This window comes from Choloepus didactylus, chromosome 2 (genome assembly GCF_015220235.1).
Source record: "Choloepus didactylus isolate mChoDid1 chromosome 2, mChoDid1.pri, whole genome shotgun sequence".
NCBI classification, from domain to species: Eukaryota; Metazoa; Chordata; class Mammalia; order Pilosa; family Megalonychidae; genus Choloepus; species Choloepus didactylus.
The window spans coordinates 93,218,060-93,245,810 of NC_051308.1; the positions used below are offsets into that span (position 1 = coordinate 93,218,060).

At 38.8% G+C, this 27,751-nt stretch overlaps 1 pseudogene; it reads right to left on the reverse strand.

The window, feature by feature from the left end:
• Nucleotides 1-545: 545 nt before the first annotated feature.
• On the reverse strand, nt 546-27,718 carry LOC119512300 (annotated as a pseudogene).
• Nucleotides 27,719-27,751: the final 33 nt, after the last annotated feature.

Sequence of the window (27,751 nt, forward strand, 5' to 3'; positions counted from 1 at the left end):
CTAAGCCATTGTGTTGCAAGTACTTTGAAAAGCAAATAGTTAACAGTTTTCTGGAGGAAATGAGCAGTAAATATTTTCAGATTTGCACTGTTTAATTTGCTCTTTGTTCAGATATGAAATATATATTTCAAACATTGTTTAAAAGAGGAGTCATGTCAAAATGTTTCAGAGAGATGATTTAGGTTGACATAAAGAACACATCATGAAATATTAGTGGAACTAAAAAGAAATGATTAATACTCTTTTCAGATTATAACATGATTCTTATGGGAGCTTATTTAAAAGCCTAGAATAGAACTGTTTTACCGACTAATGTCTACACGGGACTCATCAAGGATGCTGAATAGGAAAGTTGAGAGGTGTGAAATTCCTAATTTTTAAATAGCAAAGTTCCTGCCTGAGTATTATTAATAACTTAGAAGTGTTAGAGAGAATGGCTATTAAGGCAACAAGGAAAATAGCAATTAACAGAATGGGAAGAGCAAGGAGCTTGAGCCAATGGAAAACTAAACAAGGCATCTGAGAACCCCCAGTGACGCATGTGTTCATGGTTTCAGCATCTGGTCCCATTGAGTCGGGATGGCATTTCTGGCTCCTTCCACTGCCCTGGTCCCACCAGCCTAAACAAGTATGGGCTGCAAGGGCCAAAGAAAACTTCCATGGCTAATTTGAGATCTGTGAGAAACAGTCACAGGATGCAGGTTTTTATCCCAATGAAGGAGACAAGTTCATCCATGTAAGTAATATAATCTGTCTAGAGGGGGAGGAGGAAACACTACCAGGGATATCCAAGCTCCAAACAGAAACAAGAACAAGAAAAACGTCATAACTTTATACCAGTGGGAATCAACATCAAGTCCTTGTGTTAATAATGAGAATACCTTTTGTTTATACTGTACTTTGTAGTTTTTTTCAAAGAACTTCCGTAGTGATCTTATTTGGACATCCCCCAATGTTTCAAAGAAGCTAAGAAAGGCATTTTTATCCTCATTTACAGATGGATAAAACATTTTTTATTCTCATTTACAAACAGATAAATTGACTTTTGCTCAAGTGAAGTTACTTGTACATGGCCACTGAGCTATGTAGTGACAGTGGTAGGACTGGGGCCTGGTTCTCCTGAATTACCCTGATTTTGCCAAATCAATTTCATTACAGGCATCTGTTTGAACGTATCCTCTGTATCTTAGAGTCATTTTGGACTCGTGAGTATAAGTCCACATCCATGTGCTCCTGAACTCGTCTGATTTCTATCCCTTTCCTCTCCCTCCTGTGATATATCGCAGGAGCTGTGGAGGGCTAAACCTGACTTATGATGTAGGTTCCTAGTCCTACTGTTCACTCTGTATCTTGCATATAACTGGATTTAAGATAGTGTCAGGTGCGAGGTAGATTGTCAATAAATATCTATTGAATGGATGGATTTAGTTCATTGCTGTCACCCTCACGACCTCACTCAGGATCATTTAAGACTAAAACAGTTCTAAATATTCACACATTCTGACTTTTCTATGGAAGTATCCTAATTCCCCCCTTTACAACAGGCACTCTTACCATTTGAGCTCTTCCTCACATTCTTGTCGGTATTACCCATCATGTCTTTTACCGAAAGCAAAGTGCAAGTTCCTAAAAAAGAGGGAAAGTCATGATAATAAATAGGTCTGGCATAGAGCTAACCTGCAATTTTTCCTTTTTGATAATGAGTTATGAATCAAATTAGTAATTTAAATTTTTCTTCACTGTCCAGCAAAATAAAATCTTGAGCAAATGAATTGGTGATCATTTTGATACCAAAATACAATTCATTCTCAGCCTTCTCAGGACTGATGTTTGATACAATAATTAAAAAATGTTACCCAAATAGCTTTGTGATTATAAACTTTGGTCTTAAACCAGTTACCATACATTTAAAAACAGTTTCAAGAATTCTATTCTCATTTATCAGCAATCTTTTAAAGATTATCTGATACGCTACAGCCAAATAAAGGGAAATTGGCATATCTTTTTTTAAGATACCAGTAAAACAATAAACTTCATGGGAAATAATCCAGCTTTGCCAAAAAATGGGTATTTCCAGAAGTTAAGATGTAGAATTTAGTGGAGCCCAAGTCTCTCTCTGGAGCTCTAATAGTTTTTGGATGACACTAAGGATGTGGACTCCCCATAAATCACCAAGGACATCAGGGAACCCAGGAGTCCAGATCCAAGTTGCAGCTGCCCCAGGATTCGGGTTCATTTGGGCACAGATTTACAGAATTCTCTGAAACCCAGACTGAAACATCCATTGAGCCAGTCTGAAGACCCAGAGATACAGGGAAGCCAAATTTAGAGTGATGTCTTTGGCCATCTTGGCATCACTCAAAACAACACTAGAATTCCCAGTTTAGCACTCATTCTTCAAGACCAGTAATGACTTCCTTGGTTCTCTAACCCTGCAGTCCTTAGAGCTGGCATCCCTTGAACAGCTTCCTTAGGTCCAGCCTTGCTGCAGATGTTGGAACCAGTCCTGTCCTTGGGCAAGAGGAGAGAGCGATTAGAAAATGCTGTACTCAGTGGCCCACCAGCGTCTGCTATTGGGTTGCTTGTAACTGGCTCCTCTATCCTGATATTCTGGTTATCCAAAACTAGGCTGATTTCCTTTTATTCCATTTCCCCTAAGACCAAGTCTTTGCCTTGTACATCATCAATTCCCTATCCATTGGATCTCTGCCTTGGTTCCTTTTTTCATAGCATAGGTTATAAACCTTATCCTCACAGAGAGTACATGTTTCACCCTTTAGGGCCAGTATCTCTGTGTCTGAGCTCTAAGCTCACTTCTTTTCTGAGAGGAATTTCTTGCCATCATCTTCTTGGTTATTGACTTCCTGGAGCAACATCATCCTGCAACACATCTCTGCCTGGGTAGGGGGGACGTAAAGAAGATTCACTGATAGGCAAGAGTGTAATGATGTGGATGTCAGCCTTGTGGTAAGAGGTGGTCCAGGATATGCAGTGGAAGTTTCCAAGCTCCTGTGTAAAAAGAGCCTCTAAACCACAGCAAGTCAAGGCAGGGCTGGAAGCCTTAAACCATGGCTTTGAAAGGAAGCAAGCCTGCAAAGACACCTTCATCCAGAAATTTAACACTTCTAGATTCAACTGAACTTGGCACACTAAATTTTGACATTTCTATTTGTTCTTCAGTCATTGCCTCACTTGGTCTTATGATCTGTATTTGTTCACAACCTCATTCAAACTTTAGTGTGAACCTGATCCTGCTGCCTGCTCCTGGAGGATGAAGCCAGCCTCCCTTACCTGACTCCTGATTGTGGAGAGCCGTCTCCCGGGACGGGCATAGCGCATGCGCTGTAAACCTGCTCCAAAGTCCCCCCGCCCATCGAGTGGTGCCAAGATGGCGCCCACATCCTGCTTCCGGCTTCTGATGTATGTAACTACCCGCTGTATTCACCAATCATGCTTGTGTGCGTGGCGTTAGCCCATTGGATACACGCAAGGTTTATAAGAAAGTTCCCGGGCAAAGCTCGGGGAGACAGCCCACAAGGAGCCGTACCTGACGGCCGCATCGAGGTTGTTCTCCCCCGAGGTGTCTCGCCCCGGGTGGAACCTGTAAAGATGATGATTGCCTAGTCTCATTAAAAGTTTATCTGCTTTACCACCGCGAGTCCTGAGTGATCACAAATGCTCCGGGTAAGACGTTGTCCGCACCCTCTCTCCCCTTATCTCTCTGGTCCCCATCGCCGGCCGACCGGGGACTCGAGGCGGGGCGGAGAGAGCGCCGGACAAGTGGTGGCCCGTACGGGGAACTCATTCGCGTTCCCCTCGACCCGACGGAGACGTGCTCCCGGGATCTGTGGTTTGACCTCCGCGACTGATCACCGCGAGAAGGTAAGCACCCCCTTTTTTCGTGCGAGGACTAGGGCCCGTGGGCGTTCAGGTAGCCCCGGGGACTCGGAAGAGCTCTCCGAGTGATTAAGAGATAGTGCCGACTGCAAGCATGGGGCAGTCTGAAAGCTCACCCCTATTAACCCCCTTAAAGACCCTTTTGAAACAGCGGGGTATCTCAATTAAGAGAAGTTCTCTCCAGCGATTTCTTGATGATGTGGCCACTTTTGCCCCCTGGTTTCCTTGTTCTGGCAGCCTTAATCTGCCCTCTTGGATAGACCGAGCGCGCCAAACGGGTGTCTGTTTGGACCCGATTCTAGTCCTTATATGGGAGACTGTTAAGGGCCATATCGCTCCCTCCACGTCACAGTGGAAAGGCCCTGACCCGGTGCTCGGCTGGGCCGGAGGCTCTGTTTGTGTTTTTCCCCAGGAACCAGGACGTCAACCGGTGTGGGTTCCGGAAAGACTGGTGGGAACCGTGGCATCACCTGGGGAGGCCGGGGAGCAGCTGTCAGAAACGCCAACGAATATACGGCCTGGGCCATTGGACCAAGCCTCCGGCCTTCAGGGACTTGAGAACATTAGGAAATTGAAGCCTGTTAGTTTCGACCTTTCCACACTGGGCGAGACTGTAAAAAATCTGTGGGACCAAGTCACCTCTTGGTTCTCTTGGCCCAATTTGACTAATTGGATTCTCTTGATGGTGGGACTATTGGTGGGATTAGTCATTGTTAAATCTTTGCTAGAACGCCTGTTTCAAGCGCGGCAGTACCGTGTTACCACTATGATGGCTATGTCCTCCACCTTTGATACCCCCAACAGCGACCATTCTGATGGCCATACCCCATCCTGGCCGCCTCGGGCGGGGCACTCGGGAGCGAGGTTTGTAGCTAAGCGCGCAGCTGTGTCCCGGGTATAACGGGCGACGCCAGCAGTCATAATTTTTGTCTCAGGTAGATCCCTAAGGCAGAGTCATAGTTGTGGCCAGACTTGACTCTAGCCAATGCATAGGGACGCCTAGTGACGCCTCCGACTCTGGTTAATGCTATCCCTGCCCCCGCCTTTGTCCCCCAGTTGCAAGGCAAAGCACTGCAGGGAGAGTCATGTTGTTTCCAGCTCACGGACTCTCCTGTCTCCATATGAGGTGAGCATTCTGGTCGGTGCTAGAGGCTCCGCCGCTAAATGGCTGAGACCTAGTCCAGACTCCCCAAAGCACCGGAACAAATTGTGAGCCATCTGGGTTCACGGGAGCACACTCATCACTGGGGACACTGGGTCGATATAAATAATAAAGGGGGAGATGTGGAGAGCCGTCTCCCGGGACGGGCATAGCGCATGCGCTGTAAACCTGCTCCAAAGTCCCCCCCGCCCATCGAGTGGTGCCAAGATGGCGCCCACATCCTGCTTCCGGCTTCTGATGTATGTAACTACCCGCTGTATTCACCAATCATGCTTGTGTGCGTGGCGTTAGCCCATTGGATACACGCAAGGTTTATAAGAAAGTTCCCGGGCAAAGCTCGGGGAGACAGCCCACAAGGAGCCGTACCTGACGGCCGCATCGAGGTTGTTCTCCCCCGAGGTGTCTCGCCCCGGGTGGAACCTGTAAAGATGATGATTGCCTAGTCTCATTAAAAGTTTATCTGCTTTACCACCGCGAGTCCTGAGTGATCACAAATGCTCCGGGTAAGACGTTGTCCGCACCCTCTCTCCCCTTATCTCTCTGGTCCCCATCGCCGGCCGACCGGGGACTCGAGGCGGGGCGGAGAGAGCGCCGGACACCTGATCAAGGCTGTTTTCCCCTGTTGCTTTTAAAAGACAGGCACCCACTATTCCTATATCTTAGAAACTGACCATCTACCCCACCTAGTACCTTTTGCCTCTAATGGTCCACTGCTTGTCCTTGCCTAACACATGGCAAGACAGTGGTAGAAAATCCACTCTTTTTCCAGGAGTCATGGTTTTTTCCATTAGTGTGGCTATCTGGAGTTGGCTGGATATTAGCTTGGGAATGTCTTTTATTAACCTTTCAATCATTGTAGTTCTACTGAGTTTTGAAATGACAATTTTATAGAGTTATGCACTTAAGACCAGGAGCTCTCAAGTCTAATGAATGATGGGCAATTTTCAGCTCTAAAGAGTTCATGTTACAAAATAACTCCCCTAATAATATCTTGTACTCTTGCACTTGATGATCCTATGTGATATATTTTAAACTACTTTTAAAATACAGTGGCAAAGAATCTAGAATCATAGACTCTCAAGACTAGTTGGTACCTAGGATTTGTCCCTTGAAATTAGGATTACTGTTTATCCAAAGACCCAAAGGCATTCTCATTGGCATCTATCTTGCCCATCAATCAGCTTTTTTTCTCTTTTTACCCATTATTATTTGTGCTGCCTAGAGAGCCTGCAGGTCAGTTGTGGGACTGGCAGCCCCAAGGGAACTGAGCAAGGCCCTAACTGCCATTGCTGACTTTTCCTGTAGAGGAGGGAAGATGCCTTTAAACAAAGTGACCTCATTGTTTCTGCTTTTGATGATGGAGTCATCAAGAAAGGGGTAGGCATAACCACATCCCATTGCAAAAACGACCCAGTCAATAGCCTCAAACGCAGTCCCATCCTCAAAAATTGCTGAGTTCTCTGAACTCCTTTGCATTAGGCTTAATGGATACTGCCTCACAGAATGTGAGCTTGGAGCTCATTATTAAACACAAGCCAGAATTGTAATATTTCCCCTTTGTTTTATTGGTCCACATATAAATTAGTAAGGAAGAGAACTATGCAAGATTTTTTTCTGTGCCAGGGAGTATTGCCGATATGGTTGAAGAACAAAACCAATGTAAGGCAACATTGTGAAATAAGAGAAGTTGCTCTTTGCTGGACCCTTTTCTATTTCCTACAATCTTTTCCTTCTCCTCCACAGAGTTCTCCCCACAGTCCCAGAACAAGCACCTTAAGCCCAGTTCTCTATTAAAGTCTATAACAGGAAAAATCCTCCATCTGAAGGACCTGGGTATTGGAATGTTTTCCTTGCTACTTGTTAACTATGAACTTGGATAAGATTAAAGTTTCTTAAATTCTCTTTGTCTCATTTTCTTCACCTGAAATTGGCAATAATAGTTAAATCTACCTCAGAAGGCCACTGGATACCTAAATGACATAAAGAATTTGGCATAGTACCTAGCACATAAAAAGTGCACAAAAAATGTTAGCTGCTATTCTCATACAGCATACTTCAAAATAGTCAGGAGGAAAGCTAAAAGTGGCAAATTTTCATATTTTAATATGATCCTCTCTGGTGTAGGTGGACAATAGTTGAATTCTAGTCATATTTACCCTAAGGATTATCTGATGAATATTGTCTACAAACAAAAATATGGCTCTTGAATAAAATGCCCACTGCCATCCAGAAAGAAGGCAAGAGATTTGGAGTCAGAAAGACTTAAAATCAAATCCTGGCTTTGCCACTTACTAAAGATGTGATTTGGGCAATTTCCTTTATTTTCTCTAATCTTCAGTTTCTTCATTTCTTAAATGGAGACATACCCACCACACAGAATTTGTGAAAGGAATTTGGGTTGATAACTTGTGCAATGTACCCAACATGTTATGGCATGTAGTATGTGCTCAGTAAATGTCAGTTTCCTTTTGTCATGTTAATTCTCAGCAGTGTACTTATTCAGGCACTTTTTTTTTTTTTTTTTTTTTTTTAACAATTTTACTATATTTTGTCACTTCAAGACATTACAGAAGCTGGGCAAAGAGAAGAGACTGAGGATCAATTTGTTAATTGAGAGTCTCTGAACTGATCTTTCTTCTCCCTAATTTATCCTATATACAATTAACAGGTGAGAGTCTCTATGGTTTAAAACTTAAAATCATGGTTTCCCTATTTTCCTGAGCTCAAGAAGCTGAAATGACTTACTATTATTCATGAAGAAATCCAAATTCTTTAGCCTGTCATTCAAGTCCTTAAAATACATGATAAAACCTGACTCTTATCTTTTTCCTGTTTCAATTCCCATACCTGCTCGTTCTTTGGAATCGAAGACCTGGCTTTCAGACCACTAACAATTCAGTTGCTCAAACATCAATTTCTTCCATGATTTTCAAGAAGACAATTGACATCTCTTGTCCTTAGTTTTCTTTTCTGTAAAATGGGCATTATAATGCCTGGATTTTCTTCCCTCAATCAAAGTAGCTAACTTATATGAAGGTACTTGAGTACCATAATGCATTATAAAAATGAAAGGTGTTTTTATTAAGAACCTTTATTCAAGCAAGACAAACACAATCAAATATAGTCGTCACATATACAAGTTAAATATGTAGAGCTCTTTCCTGTCTCCGTATCTTGGCTCATGCTGTTTTCCCTGACTGAAACATATTTGTTTGTATTTATCCTTCAAGGATTGGTTCAGGTCTATCCCCTTTGCAAAGCCTCCCTTATTGCCAGCCTACAATTCTCTAATGATTGCATTTAGTGCCTGAATCACTTGCTTATCTTTTACTCCAGTAGCAGCTCTTGTACTGTTGCAGTGCTTTCTACTTAACTCTTGAGTTTATGTTTAACTTATATTACATCCTTCTATTATTTATCCAAATAAATTTTAAACTTCTTTAGAGGAGAGGGCACATAATCAATTTCTTTGTATGCCTCCATTGCTGCCTAGTATGGTGCCCTGAACAGATAATTAGAAATATGCTTTTATGCCATTTGTCCTGTTGTGATCTTCTTGCTTCACTGACTGCAACACTGTGATGCATAATGGGCCTAGTGTGACATCAGTAGGCATGATGTCTGGAGATGAGCTTCTGTCTTCAGGCTTCTGGGCAATCAATCCCTAAAGGATCTTTCAAAGCCAGTAGGTGACATTTGTTCCAACTCCTTATCAAGTCTTAAAAGACCCCACATAACCTCTGTTTTATCTTCCCTCTAACCTTTCCTCACACCATTCTTTTCCATACTCATTGAGTTATAGCCACAGGAGCCTTCTCTGAGTCTCTTGAGCCTCTAAGCTTTGTCCTGCTTCAATACCTTCCTTCTGGGGTCTTTTTCTGACACTGTACCTACTTCTCAACTTTAGCATTCAGTTTAAATGTCATCAGTTCAAAAGGGCCTTTCCACCTCCCAATCTGAAGTAGGTCACCTGTATTATTCTTTTGTATAGCATGTTGTTCTTTTTTCCTTTATATTTTTCAAAATTATAAATTATATGTTTGTGCATTTACTTATTTAATGTCTATTTCCACACTAGACCCTGAGATCTAGGGCAGAGAATGTCTGTTTTTTTCATCTCTCTCTTGTCAGCACCCAAGCATCCCTCTCTCCTCAGACTCCCAGTGTCTGACACATAGCAGGCTCTTTATAAATAACCATGGAGTGAAAGAAGGCAAGGATGAATGAACACAGAAATTTCTATTGGTTAAATCATGTTCAAATTCTTTAACTCCTTTATAAACCCCAAAAGTAGGCTCTATTTTTATGTTTTACCAATGAGAAAACTGAGACTTGGAGGGAGTGGAGGACATGCTGAAGTCTCAGAACCATAACCTGAACCCGAAATCCACATTAATTTTGTGAGAATTGATCAGACACATGTTAAACATGAAATGTCTTGAAGAAGCTTGTTGATGGACAACATCGCTCCTTGCTGATGTTCTGCTTTTGTCTGTCAAACTGTTTAAAACCTTCACTATTATAGATGGAAGCTGAGCTACATAATATATCACTTAGTTTTCTCATCAAGGATTCTGTCCCAACCCCCATTTCACATCGTGCCTTTCAAATGATAGAAAGAACTGTTTTTGTCCTTTTAAAAGTAGTCCCTTGAGTGCCTAGGAAGTGATACCTGTTCTGCCGTGCGGCTGCATTCCCTGGCAATGTCACAGCTCAAATTCCCCAAGCCAATCACCAAGACTTGCTTCTCCTTAAATATTCCTGGTTCCTTATAGTCCCTGCTGTGGAAGCATTTTGCCTTTGAAATGTTTTTGTCCTGAGTGAAAAGTGGGAAGCGTGAATCATTTTGAATTTCATTAAAAATAATGCTTTAACTGAAGTGACCTTGTGGGAGGTAAGCAGTTACAGCAATATGAAATTTTAACACTGCAAATATATTTCCTTTAGTAGATATAGCAGAAGTATGTTTTAATTTAATCAGTTTGTACTTTCACTTTAAAAAAGAACATTATCAAGATTTTCATTCTTGCCAGATGTACAGGTATGTGGATGGCAATCTAAATTTTGGGTTTACCTGGAAAGGACTCTTTTGGTAGATTAGGGTACATGTGATGTCCATGAACAGATCAATACAGCATCAAAGACAGCTGATTCCTGGTTACCATCCTTTTCAATGGTTACATCCCATTGCCTGGTGACAAGAAATCAGGATTTTTTTTTTTTTTTACACTGAATATAAGTGTCTAAGAGAAATATAAAAAGAAAAATCTTCTAGGCTAACAGGTGGATTTAGCAGCAGCCTGATCATATAGTATGAAAAAATCCTTAATACATGGTGGCTTAGGAAAAATTACATAACTCATTATTAAAGTGCTTGTTATAAGTTTAAAATTCCCTCAGAATAAATTCACATATTAAATAAAATCCCTACATTGTTTCTTGTGTATGACCAGTATTTTCTGCAATGCAAGAGTGACAGCCCTTGGAGATATCACAGAACCCAACTGTAGTTTAAGTACAGGGAATAAGTAATTTGATGGCCAATAGTTTTTGCAAATAACAATTGCTTCTTGACATTTCTTTTGGCATTTCATATTTTAAATATTATTGTAGTCTTAACATGAAAGATATCCTCTACATTTAGGGCATAATTTTTCTCAAACTTTAATGTATAATAATCACCTGGAAAACCTATTTAAGTATAGATTCCTGGGTGACATTCACAAATTTTCTGATTTAGTAGGTCTGGGGTAGAGCATAGAAATTTAAGTTGTCTAGCAAACTTCCAGGTGATGTTGATACTACTTGGACTATAAACTGAATTGCACTGGACTAGACTGTCAAATAAATATTTTGTCCACATTTCTATTCCTAACATTATTTTTCTTCAAACTGCCAACTATTTGCTATTGTTTATTTTATTTGACTTTTCGAAGAATGAGTTTTCAATTTTGTTAATCTACTTTCTTTTTTAAAACATTTTAAAACTTTTTTTATTAGAGAAGTTGTAGGTTTCTAGAAAATCATGAAGAAAATATGAAGTTCCCATATGTTCTCCCCTCACACACCTTAGTTTCCCTGTTATTAACACACTGCTTTAGTATTATAGCTTTGTTACAATTTATGAAGCAATATTATTATAATTATGCTATTGACCATAGTTTACATATAGTCCATAGTTTACATTAGGGCTCACTGTTTGTGTTTTACAGACCTATGGTATTTAAAAATTTTTTTATCCTGGTAACATATATAACCTAAAATTTCCACTTTTGACCATATTCAAATATACAATTCAGTGGTGTCAATTACATTGACAATGTTGTGCTACCATTACCACCATTCATTACCAAGACTTTTCCATCACCCCAAATAGAAAACTGTACCAATTAAGCATTAAATCCCTTTCCCTCCACTGCCTTGGCCCCTGGTAACCTGTATTCTATTTTCTGACTCTGTGAATTTTTTATCTAATTATTTTAGATCAGTAAGATCATACAATATTTGTCCTTTTGTGTCTGGCTTATTTCACCAAACATGATATCTTCAAGATTGATCCATGTTGTTGCAGACATCAGAACTTCATTCCTTTTTACAGATGAATAACAGTCCATTGTTTCTATATACTACATTTTATTTACCATTCCTCTTTGGTTGCCTCCATCTTTTGGCAATTGTGAGTAACACCTCTATGAACATTGCTGAGCAAATGACCGTTTGAGTCTCTGCTTTCAATCCTTTTGGGTATACACCTAGAAGTGGGATTGCCAGATCATACGGTAATTCTAAACTTAACTTCCTGAGAAACTGCCAAACTGCCTTCCACAGTGGCTGCACCATGTACATTCCTGCCATCAATGAACTAGTATTCCTATTTCTCCACATCCTCTCCACACTTGTTATTTTCTCATTGTGGTATTGATTTGCATTTCCCTAATGGATCACATTACATCAATAATTGGAGCAGTTCCAGTCTTGTTTTGGGCAACATTTACCCATGTCTGCTCACTGACCAAGATCCACAATTTATCATGGTTGACAGTTGGGCTGGTTCCTCTTGAAGTGATAATGTTTCAAACCAACCTTCCCAAAATAGTCCGTGTGATATCTGTCAAAGTGAACTCTGTGGTGATGCTTGCCATCAGCACTACCCTGGCCTCCTGGGAGTTTCCATTGCTTGCTGTGGATGTGGCTCATGTGGCACTGGAATTTCTGTCTTTCTCAATATGGTTTGTCTGTTGGCAGCTATGAGAGACTTTCTCTATTAGTTTTCTAAACTCTGGTGCCCTCTTTTTGACTTTCTACAGTTTGAGGTAGAAAGCTGCAAAAAAATATGACTTAAAAGAATGGAATTAACAGAAAGTAATTTAATATTTATAATATTACATTCCATAACATCTGTGGGTAGTTCTCATGATATTATAATTTTCTTAGACAGTTGGGCCAAGTTGGAAAGCCCTTGTAACAGTTTCTGACTTAAAGTCTATTTTATCTGATATTAGTATAGCTATCCCAGTTCTCTTTTTGTTACTATTTGCATTGTACATTTTTTTTCCACCCTTTCACTTTCAACATACCTAAGTCTTTGAATTTAAGGTGAGTGCCTTGTAGACAACATATAGTTAGGTCATGCATTAATCCATTCTGCCAATCTCTGCCTTTTGCATGGGAAGCTTAATCCATTTACATTTAAAGTAACTACGGATAATGCAGGACTTTCTTCTACCATTTGACTATTTGGTCTTTGTATTTTACCTTTTTGGACTCTCAATTCTTCTATTAATGCCTACTTTCATATTTAGTTGATTTTTGGAGTGTACCACTTTGAGTCCTTTCTTATTTGTCTGTATATATATATATATTATATATTTTCTTTGTGTTTAACACAAGGCTTAAGTTTCCATCCTAAATATATAACAATCACATTTGATTTGGTGTCAACTCAACACCAATAGTATACAAAACACTGCTTCTATACCACACTGTCCCACAACCATTTTGTTGTACTTTCTACAAATTATTTATTTATGCATTTTATGTTCCAAACCATAGATTTATCATTACTGTTTATGCATTTACATAACATAGGATGGGATTGTTATAACTGTGAGCTCTGGATTGTAGGCTACTTGGGTGGATGAAATCAGAAGCAACAATAGCAATATGGTTAGGCACATGAGTAGGAAGAGGTAGGACTTTAGTTTACCTCTCTTGAATCACCATCCATTTGATGTGGACAGAACTTAGAAATTCCAACTTGGTCCAAATGTCTGAGAAAACTATGATACCATGAGAACTACCCATAGATGTCATGGAATATAATATTATAAATATTAAATTATTTTCTGTTAATTTCATTCTTTTAAGTCATATTTTCTTGCAGCTTTCTATCTCAAACTGTAGAAAGTCAAAAAGAGGGCACTAGAGTTTAGAAAGCTAATAGAGACAAGTCTCTCATAGCTGATTTTAATGGACACATTAATGAAACAATGGACAGGCTTCATGGGGAAGGAGAGAATTTATTGCACATAAAAGTTTTCTTTAACATAGCAAGAGGCCATTCTGATGGTCTAGATCCTAGTATTTTAACATGTACATGGAGCAGGAAGAACTTTGGTTGTATTTAGAATAGTGTTTTATAAACTTTTTTGACCATAACTAATACTTAATACATTTTATATTACAACCCAGCACAGGGACATACCCACACACACACAAAGGAACAAATGTTTTAGGAAACAATTTAAATTCCACTACTTGAGTTGCACTATGATCATTTCTATTCATTCAATTTAGAAATTCAGATTGTTTCATTGATTTATTTTGTAGTACACTGAGTCATAATCTGCAATTTGAAAGACATTGGTTTAGTGGAAATGCAAGATTAGAGTTTAGGTGATCGGGTAAAGAGAAAGGGAAACAGAGGCAGGAGAGGGGATGGTGTAGTCATCTGAGTCCTAAGCTTTATGATTGTGGCAGAAATCTCTAGATTATTATAACCCCTTATTAGATAGGTGTTCCGGTTTGCTAATGCTGCCGGAATGCAAAACACCATAAAATGGATTGGCTTTTATAAAGGGGGCTTATTTGGTTACAAAGTTACAGTATTAAGGCCATAAATTGTCCAAGGTAAGGGGATACCTTTACTGAAGGATGGCCAATGGTGTCCGGGAAAGCCTCTGTTAGCTATGAAAGCATGTGGTTGGCATCTGATCCAGAGTTCTGATCTCAAGATGGCTTTCTCCCAGGACATTCCTCTCTAGGATGCAGCAACTCAAAAATGTCACTCTTAGTTGCTCTTGGCTTCTCCGGAGCAAATGTCTGCTCTTAGCTTCTCCAGAGCAAATGTCTGCTTTCAAAGGCCATCTCCAAAGTGTCTCTGTAAGCTGCAGCCCCTTTCTCAACTCCTGTCATTCTTCAAAGTGTCCCTCTTCGCTGTAGCAAGCTTGCTCCTTCTGTTTGAGCTCATATAGTGCTCTAGCAAACTAATCAAGGCCCACGCTGAATGTGCAGGGCCATACTTCCACAGAAATTATATAATCAGAGTTATCACCTACAGTTGGGTGGGTCGCATCTCCATGGAAACACTCAATTAAAGAATTGCAATCTAATCAACACTAATATATCTGCCCACACAAGATTGCATCAAAGAACATGGAGTTTTTGGGGGACATAATACATTCAAACTGACACAATAGGTAAGGGGAGCACTGAGGGCAGAGGGGTTTTGTGTTTCACATTTTTGGGATTCTGGGAAGACATTACTTTAAAGCTGCATCTGAACCAACCTGGGCAGGGGAAGTTGACAAAGGAGAGTCTTGTATAACAAATTGCATGATTTGAAGAGGCTAGGAACATTAGTTTAGGTCTCTCGAACCCACCACCACCACCATTCAGTGTGAACAGAACATAGAATTTTTCCAACTTGCACCAACAGGGATGCAGAAATCTATCCAAGAATCTTAGGTGGGTAGTTTACCATAGAGAGAGTTGTCATGAAGGGGCCTAACTGGCATTATAGGAGAGAGCTTTTGATCTGGACTACTTGGGCCAGAGACTCACTGGGCAAACTAGACCAGAGGAGTTTCATCTGGTGTGCCCTGCACAGATGAGAGGGGCCTCTATCATCAAAGAGGTCCATTGTCCCCCTAACTAAGCTAAGAGGAGAGGACCCCATGTTCATCTATTGCTGTCCTCCAGTTGAAGACTCTTGCAGGGTAGGGGTTTTGAAAATTAGCCAGACAGAACCAGACAGTAATACAGGAGACTAGAGGGGCCAGAGGACAGAACCAGGGACTGTGTTTGAATTTGAGAAGCTTCATCTTTCCTCAACCATAGGACAATAAGTTCTCTTTCTTCATAAACCAAGATTGCAAATAATGGAACGGATCAGAGAGAGAATGGGAAGAAATCCAAAAGGACTGAGCAGTGGACCCAAAAATGACCTGGGGATTAAGGTATGAGACTTGGAGATTAAGGGGTGCCATCTGGGGAGAATTTTCCACTACTTTTGTCTTGGGAAGGTTTTAGCCCATCTCCCTTTGTTATTCTGAATATTCATCTATTGTCTTATTAATGCTAGGCATAAAGGAGTGACTCAAGTACCTACTATTAGAGTGTGTACTTCAGTACTTCAGTACTTCTGAACATAACATTGAAAGATATCAAGAACTCACAAGAAGAAAATGGGGAGAGAGACTCTCCTAGGACACAGTGAGGATTTCAGGGTCAGCTTGATTCTCTTCACTCAACAATATCATGATTGCTTCCTTAACATGCATGAGGTATGGTATGCAGAATTCTAGAATGACCCTCAGTGACCCTTGCCCTTGTATAATCTACTTCACTTTGAGTATGGGTGGAACCTTTAAGTATCGTGTTACTCCTGTGATTAGTTTGTTTGTTTTGCTTCATTTTATTTTTTAATGTGGACTTTCATCTAATCACATGAGCCCTTTAAAGGAGAGAGTTTTCTCTGGATGGTAGCAGAAGTAGCAGCCAGAGATTTGAAGAATGAGGGGAACTTTGCTATTCTCGGCATTGAAGATGGAGAGGGTAATGTGCTAAAGAATGCTGGTGGCCTATAGGAATTGAGAGGAATCCCCAGCTGACAACCAACAAGGAAATGAGAAATCAGTCCTACAACCACCAGAAAACTGAATTCAGCCACTAGCATGAATGAACTTGAGCATATTTTTCCCCAGAGCCTCCAGATAAGAGACCAATCTAGTCTACACCTTGATTTTGGCCTTATGAAATCCTAAGCAGAGAACCCAGCTGGGCCACCTAGGACTTCTGATTCTACAGAACTGTGAGATAATAAAATGGGTATTGTTTTAAGTGCTGCTAAGTTTGTGATATTTGGTTATGCAGAAACAGCAATCTAATACAAGGCCAGAGGTGAAGTACTGGAAGAGTTCTCCAACTGAAGTTGGAGAAAATAGTATAATGTCTAACCAAAGGAGGAGTGTCATATAATAAAAATGATGCAAACTTTTGAGTCACATTTGAGGTATCTTGGAAACTTTGCCTGCTCAAGGCTAATAAGTTTCACTAGCAATGCCAAGCTGCTTGATCTTCAACGTTTCTTTTATTTCTAGACCCCATAAGGCGATGATTCCTGAGAAGGGAGGTGCAGTGTCAACTAAACAGACCATTTACAACTTTTTTTTTTTTTTAGCTTAATAATGTATCATGGACATCTCAGTATGATAAAAAATTATAGATCTATATATTCTATATATGTCTCATGGGTACCTGAGAATAAGGTATATTTTCTGTTTTTAAAGTACAGGATTTGTTGTATTGCAACTAGATCTTATTGTATTTTTAAATTTTCTCCATATTTCTTATTTTTTGTCTACTTTATGTATCATAGTCCAAGAGCAGGAAATCACAAATCTCTTACATGTATTTCCTTTGGTTTCTGCTTTAGGGTTTTGCTATGCTAGTTGGTGCATAATATTCAAGACAGAGCTTCATTGTGTATTTTATTATTATACAATATCTTTTTAGATCTTGTTTGTTGTTTTATTTTTGGTCTTGCATTCAATTTTAAGACAAATATTGTAAACCCTGCTTTCTTTGTATTTATATCTTCTGAATCATTTTGTTTTAGTCTTATCTTAAATAGGGCATATACTGGGAGATTAAAAATAATCAAACATTTTCCAAAATTTATTACACTATACCTTCTTCTTTTGGAATTACATTAACAGCTTCATGTTTGCATCATCTCTTCCTTGCTACCTTGAGAAAATGAAGGAATGCATCATCCCTACCATTTTAATCACTTATGGAAGGAAGGTATGGGATGAATTAGACTACAATATTTGCGTTTAATGACATCAGCTTTATATATATATTTGAATGATTGTTTGTCTATTTATAGTACTCTTACATCATAATTTTTTTGCCAAAGAATTTGTATATGTTGCTCTACATTATTTCAGCATTTAATGCTACTGTGGGAAAGTATTAAGTCAGCCTGATTTTTGTCCACTTAGAGATGCATTGATTATGCTGTCATGTTTTAATGCTGAAGGATTCTTTATTTTGAGGTTTTAATATCTGTCTGGTGTCTGTACTCAATAATCTCTCTCAGTATTTCTTGAGGCATTCGGTTCTCAGAAGGATTGAATGGAAGGAGGGTCCACAAGTGTCAGGTGAGGTAGTCCAGCAGCTCTGAGGATGATGAAGCTGGATTTTGGTCTTGTCATCATCTTTGGATTACTTTCTCGGTGCACATTGGGACAGCAGAAACATTTTGAACTTGGAATTAAGCCCCATGTGGTAAATGGAGGTGTGTGCAGTATGTGCTCTGACTTTTTAATATTCTTCAGCTGATAGATATTGGGAGGTTGCAGGACTACTGGTACCTGAAGTTTCTCATTCTATCCTGAAGGCACCATAATAAACTTGTACAGATACAGCCCTGTGGGTTTGCTTGTTTGACCCACATCTTCTCATGCTCGTGGCAACAACTATGTTCAGGGAGGTGTTGCCATAGCCAAACAGCACACCCCAAACAAGGTTATGACTGGCAATCACCCTCAGTGTGAACCAATTTTCTCAAAGCTCACTACTCATCTGCACTGTCCATCATCTGCAGAGCGAACATCTGATCTCAGACTTGTCCCTCATGCTGGTTTCATTTTCACTGCACTCATTATTGTGGTTTGGGGGTCATGAGAATTTCCTAATTTCATCCAAGATGAATTTTCTGTTTCTGTTTCTCATTCTCCCCTGCTGGTTTTTGGTTTGGTTTTGGAATAGAGAAGGTAGCTAAAGCATCTTTATCCCATGATCTTAAACTGGAAATCACACCAATGTCAAATTTTAAAACTGAAGTTTACTGAATTTAAGAATGATTAAATTCATTAAAATATTTTCTCTTTCTTAAGCACAATGATTTTTTTTTTTTTTGATTATTACCTTAGAAATAGTTTGATGAACTCATTTGTGGTAGATCACTTAGTAAACCATACTTAATATACTATTTATATACAATGCCACTTCTTTATATTTTCTTCCTGAACCAATGTTTCTTTTTCTTCTTATGATATAAATTTTTTTTGTTTGTAGTAGACAAAGGATAATTTTAGATTGTTAGCCTAACTTAATCCATAACACTCCAGAGTTTATAGCATTCCCAAATCCTCGTCTTAGCTTATCTTTTCTTTGTCGAATCTCAGTTCAGGTACTTACAAATTGTGTGGATTTGTGGATTTAACTACTCTAACTTGAGTTTTAGAGAGACGGAGAGATTCTAGATGATCTTTAAGGTCTCTTTTGCTAAGATATTCTTTGTTATGGTCAGATTGTTTAAAATCAGAAAAAATACTTAGGAAGAACTAGAAATGGAACAGTGTGTTCTATTTTGCAATCTATGTTTCTACCCATAGATTATTCATTGAGAAGTACGTTTTACAGCCCCCAAAATCAGAAGATAAATATTTAAAAATCAGTAAATTATGCTGATATGTCTATTTTTATATGTCAGAGTAAAGATGAAAGGATTTTCATTTTAGTGTGTCTGTAATTTATTTAAAAATACTTCGTCAAAGATGTGATATAAATTCAAGTGTTGGTTTAAGCTATGTATATCGTTCAGGAGTGGCCAATTACTATTTAATTGGAAAAGCTACATTCCACAGATGGTTCAAAAAAGATCTTCAACTATTTGTATCTCTCATGAATACTGAAAGTTTTGTTACTTAATGTTAGAAAAGGGTTTCCGTTTGGGGAATTGGTGACTTGTCAGTCAGCATGTGGATGTTAGGAATGGCCTTTCACTGGTGAAATGAGTGGTGTTCAATGCATCTGGGTTGAATGAAACACATTAAAGATGCTCTCAACCCTTGCATGAGCTTGTTGTGAGAATTCAGTTAGTTTTCGTGCCTTCACTCTTGGGGTTGGCATCTAAGGCTTGCTTCCTAAGTGGTCGTATTCCAAATGTCAATTTAGAAAAGATTTTGATTGGTAAATCCCACTGTAAAATTAAGTGAATTCTGCCTGTAGAATAGTTCTCATCTAAAAGGACAGGGGGCTTGGGTCTTTCTTGAGCATGTAATAGAGTCGCATAAACTATACTTACCGATAAATATTTATCATCTTTAAATGTGGCAGATTTGGTGTTTGAAATTTGTTTCCCTCATAAACTGATAATAATGTAGTGGAAGGATAATCAAACCATTACCCATCTTTAACTAATGGGCTACCCTAAACTACCAGGAAGAACTAGACTGGCTAGTTCAGTTTGAAATGACTCCCAAACAAAAATGGAAGGAATGAAAAGCTGGGGCAGCAAAGCTGGAGATGGATTGGAAAAGAATGAGGAACCAAGATAAAAACAGGATTTTAAACAAATTCCTTTATACACTCACTCCTTCCTTAAGTGCACTTACATCCCTCCTATCTGATCCCTCCCTTCCTCCCGTACTACCCTCCTCCTCTCTCTCTCCCCCTCCCTTCCTCCCTTTCTCTCTCTCTCTCTCTCTCTCCCTCAGTCTCTCTCTCTTTCTCTTCTTTCTATTTCTGCTTAAAGTTCATTCTAAACATGGCATGGTATTTCATCCCCATGAAATGCACAAAGTCTTAAATTTCCTTATTAGTAAAAAGACCAATTGTTCTCATGTAATTTCCAGGGAGGTGACACTAAATCAATAAAGCTTTGTGCTTTTAGGATGAAATATTATTATATAAGGCATTCTGACACCATCAAAGTCAAGGCACATTTCCCTTTCTAGAATAGTAAATCTTGTTTTAGAAAAAAGGAAAACATGTGAACTTCAAAGATTCTTGAACAATTTCCCTTCAAATTTGCTTTGCATAACAAGCTGCTTGCCCTAACATCTTTTAATAGAGACAGGGTTCATTCTAAATGCTTCCAAAGCCCAGAGAAGGAGAAAATCAATCCCCTTTCATCTGTGCTCTCTTTGTACAGAAATCTCAGATTGTGGTAAAAAATTATTTGGAACTGAATCTATGGCTTTATTTTATATTTTTCCCCCAGCCTTGTATTTTTCCATATCTGGAGTTCATTAATTTTCATTCTAAATAAAGCTGTTTAAGGAGAAAAAGTAACATAATTAGATTTTGAAAACAAGGATCATGGTGGAAATTTTGGCTGTCCATTTATTATATCAGAGGACTAAAATATCATTAGATTTTTACAACTCTTTGGTGTATTTTAGCATAATGAACTCCATTAAGTTATCACCCTGGCATATTAGATGGAGAGTGGTTATACAATAAAATGTTAATAACCTTTACAACCCAGAGGGTCAATGATTTATACTGTCATTAATCCTTAATATTTAAAAGGCTATTAGAAGTCAGTGAGAAAAAAAATCACAGGATTTTAAAAAGGCAATTTACAAGAGAAGAAATGCAAATGCTCAAGAAGAATTTTTGAAAAATGTAACACTTCAAAGAAATATAAATTTACAAAATGAAAATTATTTTAAGAAGTTATAATGCCCAACTTTGCAGGAGATATTGGCAGACTTTTTTACTTTGTTAATAAGATTGCAAATTAGAATAATATTTCTGGGATGATAACTTGGCAATGGCGGAGGAACTTTGTTGTAGTCTAAATTGTTGGTGATAGCGGATGGTGGCATAAAGTTAGTATACCATATGAAGGTTTACAAAGCAACCATTTAAAAATCACATTCTCAAAGAATATTTGAAGATATGGGGAATGCTTCTGACATATTTTTTAGTAAAATTAAAAGATTTAAAAAACTATTTTTTGTAAGAAAAACATATTTGTCCACATTAAAGAAAGGATATAAAATTTTAGCAGTGGCTAATTCTGGGTTGTGGCAGAGCTGATATTCAAAATATTTCATAACAAGTATAACTGCTCTAAGCCACTGCTTTTTCAAACCAGTCAATTAAGCTTGACCAAATAAGTCTAGACATGTCAGTCTTTTAAACAATTTAAAAAAATTACACTAGTCATACATGTTAACTATAATGAAATTAGAAAATGTAGATAAGCATAAAAAACATAAATCACCCATAATTATTCTCTTCAGGGATAACTTCTTTATTAACATTTTAGTTATACTTTTCTCTATGCATATATATATTTTTCTTACATATATGAAACAGTACTTCATGTACTATTTTATAAATTTTATCCCCCCCTTAATATATCAGAAAATTCTTTCCATATCAGTTAATCTGCTCCTAAAATATCATTAAAACCATTTGATTAGTTAATGTATTTGCATGCATTCTTCTGTGCTGTGGATTTTGTACAGTCTAAGTCTTTAGCTATGTAGCAAAAAGAACAGAGGTTCAGAAACATGGATTAACCATCCAGATAATAGAAAATTAATGATTGGGTCCAACAGCAAAAAGCTTTTCTGAAGGATATGAATTTGTGAAAAGAGTATGTGACTGACGTTTGTCATATTTTGGCCATTGGCATTCCTATTCTCTTTCTTAAGCAGGATTCCAAATTCCTTTTGGGGCCTGACTCCCACCCCACCCAGATATGTCCCCTGCCTTCCTTCCTCCTCCCCCCCGCCCCCCAACACCACTTGGTCCACATTTCTTGGATGGTAAGTCCAGGGCCTGCTCCTCCACTAGGAAGCAGAGGGATCCCAGAGACTCCTCTCTTCAAATAGCTGGATGGCAGGTACAAGACACAAACTCAGCCAATCAGACTCTCTCTGGAGAAACTTTGGCTTTTGAGGGGGTCAAGCAAGGATGGACAAAATGGTTCTAATTTCTTCATTCTGGTGGAGTTTCTGGGGAGAATACTAAGTGATTCCTGCTACCAAAACTTTCTGTTCCTGTGGCTATCTCAACTCCTTCCAGTTAATTTCCTTGATTCCTCAACCAAGCCTTAGTCAATTTCTGTGGCTTATGAACAAACATCCTAAATACTACAGTGCTACTTTATTACTTTATTTTATATATAAGTAAATAAACTTATGTTTGAACCTTGTTCAAAAGTTTTCACATAGAAAAAGAAAAGCCTTGGTGAGCTCAGTCAGTTGATGAAAGGAGCAAGTTCACACAGAATGTTGTGCATTTTCCAAAACCCTGTAGCTTTGTTTTTAAGTTGAAAATGAGGATGAAGTGAAGGAAGCCTTTTATAATATGCCAACATACATTGTGAGTTTCCTATAAGTTTTTGTTAGATAAAATAACAAAACTTCAAATCTATAGCTTCAAAGGTAAACATTTCATGGCTGTATGAAACCAAGTGGCTGACAGAGCTGTTTCTTGCAAGTGCTCTCACTTGGGGAGGAGGAGAAGAGACAGATGTTAACTTCTGTTTTATATTGGAAGAAATGGAATTAAAGCTAGGAAGAAAAGTAGAATAATGTAGAATTAGAATTGAGAATAATTCTACTTTTCTTTGTAGCTTTAAATACTTGATGTTATTCTGCAGAGTTAATGAGAAATTTTGACAGGGACGGCTTTCCAAGACTTCCCTCTTGGAGCTGCTATCTCACCTCTGCAGATATGAGGGAGAAAGCATCTCGTAAGCAGCTGCTTAGTGACAGAGTGAAGTGCAAGATGCAATGTTTGCTAAGCTGTTATTTGGCCCAAAGTGACCATGACCCTTAAGAAATGAAAAACCAAGTAAATAGTTACCTAATAAAAAAAAAACAAAACATTTTCAACTTTAAAAAGTCAATAAACCCAGAAGAATATGCCTAAGAGAATCACTTCTTTTCCTTAAAAAAACAACAACAACAGTAGCAGCTGCAACCATCATCTTTCACACCTCAAATAGTTTTCCCTCTGATGAAAGATCAAACTGTAGATCACTATGGATAGTTGCTAGTTCATAACAGAAAGCACTGAGCACTAGAAATTTCTAATCAGTGCTCATAATACACCAAGTTATCAGGGCCCTCAGAATGATTTTTTTAATCTAACATAATATATCATATCATGTTATATCATATCATATCATATCATATAGAGAGAAGATACACCAAAGACCACATTGATATATAGACTAGAAAAAAATGAGGAAGCATGAACAAAAGGTTGTATGCTCAGAAGAAAGAGCCTCTGCCCTTGAAACTTCAGGGCAAAATGCAGAGAATTTACTGACTTATTGTTTGGGGAGCTCTTGAGAAAGCAAGACATTTCACCTAGACATGTGGCCTAGTCATAAAATACCCTGTTTTCTCAGTGACCAAAGAAAATGAGAGAAAAACATTGTTTTGGTTTTAGATTAATATCTTAGCTCTAATAAGTTTAAGAGGAGGATAAGGAAGTGCTTTTGGAAACAGCTACAAAAGTCTGAACAATTTGTAACCTTTACTGTTTCTTCATTTAACTAATGTTTGGATCCCTCTGAAAGAAAAACAAATTTGAGAGAATGTAAAACTTGGACTTTAGAAGTCAAAGGTAATGAAAATACAAAATTAACATAGTTTTATAAAATAATCTATGTTAGATTCTGGAACATAGTTTGTAGATTCTGGAACACTGCAGCAGGCTTAGTGGTGCTTGAGAAACACTACAGTTCACAACATTTGCAATCCATAAGTTCCCCCACAATAATAAAATAGTTAGGAAACTCCTAGTAAACAACTGTACTAATTTTCTGTGACTACTGTAACAAATTACCACAAATTTGACAGCTTAACACAACAGAAATTTATTCTCTCACAGTTCTAGAGGACAAGAGTAGGAAATGAGTATCACTGCGCTGAAATCCAAGTGTTGGCAAAATCATGCTCTCTCCTCAGGCTCTAGGAGAGAATCCATTCTTTGCTTTTTCCAACTTCTGATCACTGCCATCATCCTTGGTTTTCTCGGCATCCAGAGGCCACCTGTATTTCTTCGCTCACGGCCCTGCCTTCCCTCTTCAAGGCCCACACACAGCATCTTCAAATCTCTTCTTTCCTTGCTGAAGTCATCATGTCACCGTCTCTCTTCTGTCTCTATATGACAAATCTCCCTCTGCCTCTCACTTATATGGATAAATATGATGGCAGTTTGGTTCCACCCAGGTAATCTAAAATAAACTCTCTATCCCAAGGCTCTTAATCATACCTGCAAATACTTCTTTTCATTTTAAGGTAACATTTACAGGGACCATATCAGGGACCTGATATCTTTGGGGACCATTACTCCGCCTACTACACTAACTAAAAGTTTAACAGTAAATTTGAGAGGGTAGGAGATGAAAGCAAGGAAAAACTGTGTGGGTTCAAAGACCCAGACTTGGTAGCAGAATCCTCTATCCCCTAAATGGTAGCAGCAGAAATTTGTCCAGATATTTGTGAAGCAAATCAAGATGTCTTTGTTTTGGGAGCTGCTCTTGCTGTACTCTGCCCAACTACCTCAGAGGTGGAGGGGTGAAAGGTGGAGTTTTGGTGAGGGTAAGGCTCTAATAGAGTAAACCTGTTCTATACTCTGAGACTGTTGAAGTGAAGGCTACAGTGTTTTTGTTAAAAATAGACATCTGGCCCCAGGTTCAAATTTTGAAGTCTCCTTTGAGCACAGAGAGAGGCAGTGCTCTCTTTGGCTGTATTCCTCTCAATAGCCACTTCAGCAGTGTGTTGTCTGTAGAAATGTTTTGCAAAGTGGTTTGAATAAGAGGCTTTGGTTACAGTCCAAGAGGCCACTTTTAAAAATAGCACCAAGCAACTTACACAGCGATTAAGGATTCTGGCTGGATAGGGAGGCAAAATTGTACCATTTACCAGCTGTGTCATTTTTTTTTCTTTGTAAGCTTCAGATTCATCTTTATTTGGGAGAAAAATCATACTTAGCTTAAAAGATTGTTACTATGATTGAATAAATGGTAAAAGACGTTTGGTGCATAGAAAGCGTTTGATAAAATATCCCTAAGTTCGCCATTGTGCTTTTGAAGCCCTGTCAGTACATTCCAGCAACATAAACTAGGCTCCATAAGGCTGAATAAGAAATTGGGTGGTTTATGGAGCCTTTGCAGTCCAGAAAATATTTTATATTAATAAGAATAATATGTCATGTCTTAATAATAGTCAAGGAACTGACACAAACACTCTTATTAATACACCCTGTTTATTGATACACAAAATATCATACTAATTTTGCATGTGAGGAGAATATAGTGGCTTAAAAGGGGTTATTGATCTTCATAAATTAACATGTAATGGGTTTGTCAGAAGAAGAGATTTGAGTCAGGTAGGATAGGCTTGGCCAGATAGTCGTCCTAAGGGGAACACTGAGGTGTCAGAGGGCACAGAGAGGCCCCAAACCCACTGACAATGTTGTCAACATCCATGAGTGATGGATCACACATGCGTGTTTATTGCTATAGTCCTTATTATCACTGCATGGAAGCAAAGGGGTGCTGAAGAACTTCATTAGTTTGTCCTCATCTTGGTTCCTTCTATAGTTGTATAATTAATTATGTTGTACTCCTAAGACCAAAGTCTATACCCAAGACCTTAAAATCTGTGGTTTGAATCACATAGAGGACTTTTGGTACTATTCACAGAAGAATGGGAAGTCATTGTCTTTTAAATTCTTTTAAATGAGTAAAGAATGAAAGCATATTGACAAAAACCTCTCCAATATTTGACCACTGATCTTACCTCCAAGTGGATCACGTATTAATGATTTATCCAGGGTGAATTCTGCATACCAGCAGAGACCGTCAAATTTCACTCACTAACTTAATTCTGACTTGGAAGTAACTTACCTTCCAACCTGCTCCGGAGGCTGTGCTTCTTGGTTTCCAAAACTAAGATTATAGCTGCCCTGGCAGCTAGTTTGAAAGCCTTTGCTTAAGCAGTGTGTTCTCACAAACTTTCTACCTCCCTTCCCTTTCTATTGCAATCTTGCCTCACTCAGAGACAGAGAATTTTCAACCCCCAATATCATCACTCCTTTCAAAGCAGGTGGGCTCCAGCCCCTCTTCCAAACTAATGAAGGCCAAGCCACTGACACCAACGCTGATGATGGCCGCTCTCTTCCCGATGATCACCCATGGAAAGGCCCAGAGAGAATTCCAGCAACAGTACTGCTTAAAACTTAATGTTTTTATATGATGCTTTGGCTTAAAAAGAAATTTTATTTTTGAACCAAAAAAGCTATATCATCTATCTATCTATCTATCTATCTATCTATCTATCTATCTATATTTTTTAACAAAACCAGAACTCATTTTAGTCATCTGATATTTTGCATGTCTCTTAATTTCTAAAAGAAAAGTTTTATTCCCCTAAAATTACTTTGTTTTTGGTCTATTCTCTAAAATTAAGAGACTGATGATCCTCATATATCTTTGCCTTTTGCCTCTAACATCGTCATTTACTCTCTATCAAAGAGATGCAACAGGAGAAAGAAAAGGAGATTTATGGTTCACCCCACACACATACATGTATACACACACACACACACACACACACACACACACACACACACACATCTTCACTCTTTCTCTTTTGACATAAGGCTTGATGAGAAAGGAGGCTAAAATGAGATCTTGGGGTGTCTATATTTCAGAGTGCCAGCTTATCATCCCCTTTTCTTCTCTAATGTTTTTCATTCTCTCAATTAAAAAGAACAGTCAAACCCCTTTACCTAAGGACTTCTTCCCACTAGCTGCCTCTTCTGACCACCTTTCTCCTCTAAGAATTCTTTTTGCTAAACTTCCTATGCTCCTGACTCTATCTTTAGGCCCTACCATTCCCTCTCTGTATTATTTGCTTTTAAGACAAAAACACATAGATATGCAAAGAAGTGGATTTGGATTAAAAGAATCATGTTTCATGAGTCTCAGAAAAAAAAAAAAATCTATGAGAATTACATGCCATTCTCCTTCCAGCCGCATTTGGTCTAACACTGCAGCTGGCTCCTTCTCCATTTACCAATCCCATACTCCTCCCTCTGAACCTTTTCTAACATCATTCTGTTTTCATTTTTTTTTAACCTTTTCTTCATCTCCTCTTCTTCTGTATGCCTGAGTCCTCCCCAAGTTGTCTGGGCAGTTTGAAAGAAAAAATTCCTCACATGAGCCAACACTCTAGAGCAGTACTGGGAAATGGGAGGGGCTGCTCTTAAAGAGGCACTGGTTAACAGGTCCTGCAATAAGTGCACACGGGCCGTCGGCTCTCCATGGTGGGCAGGACTCTGGGCCAGCTTCTCTGACTGCCCAATCTCCACCTTCCCTTTAGTCATGGTAAACACCACATAGTTACCCTCCCAGCCACT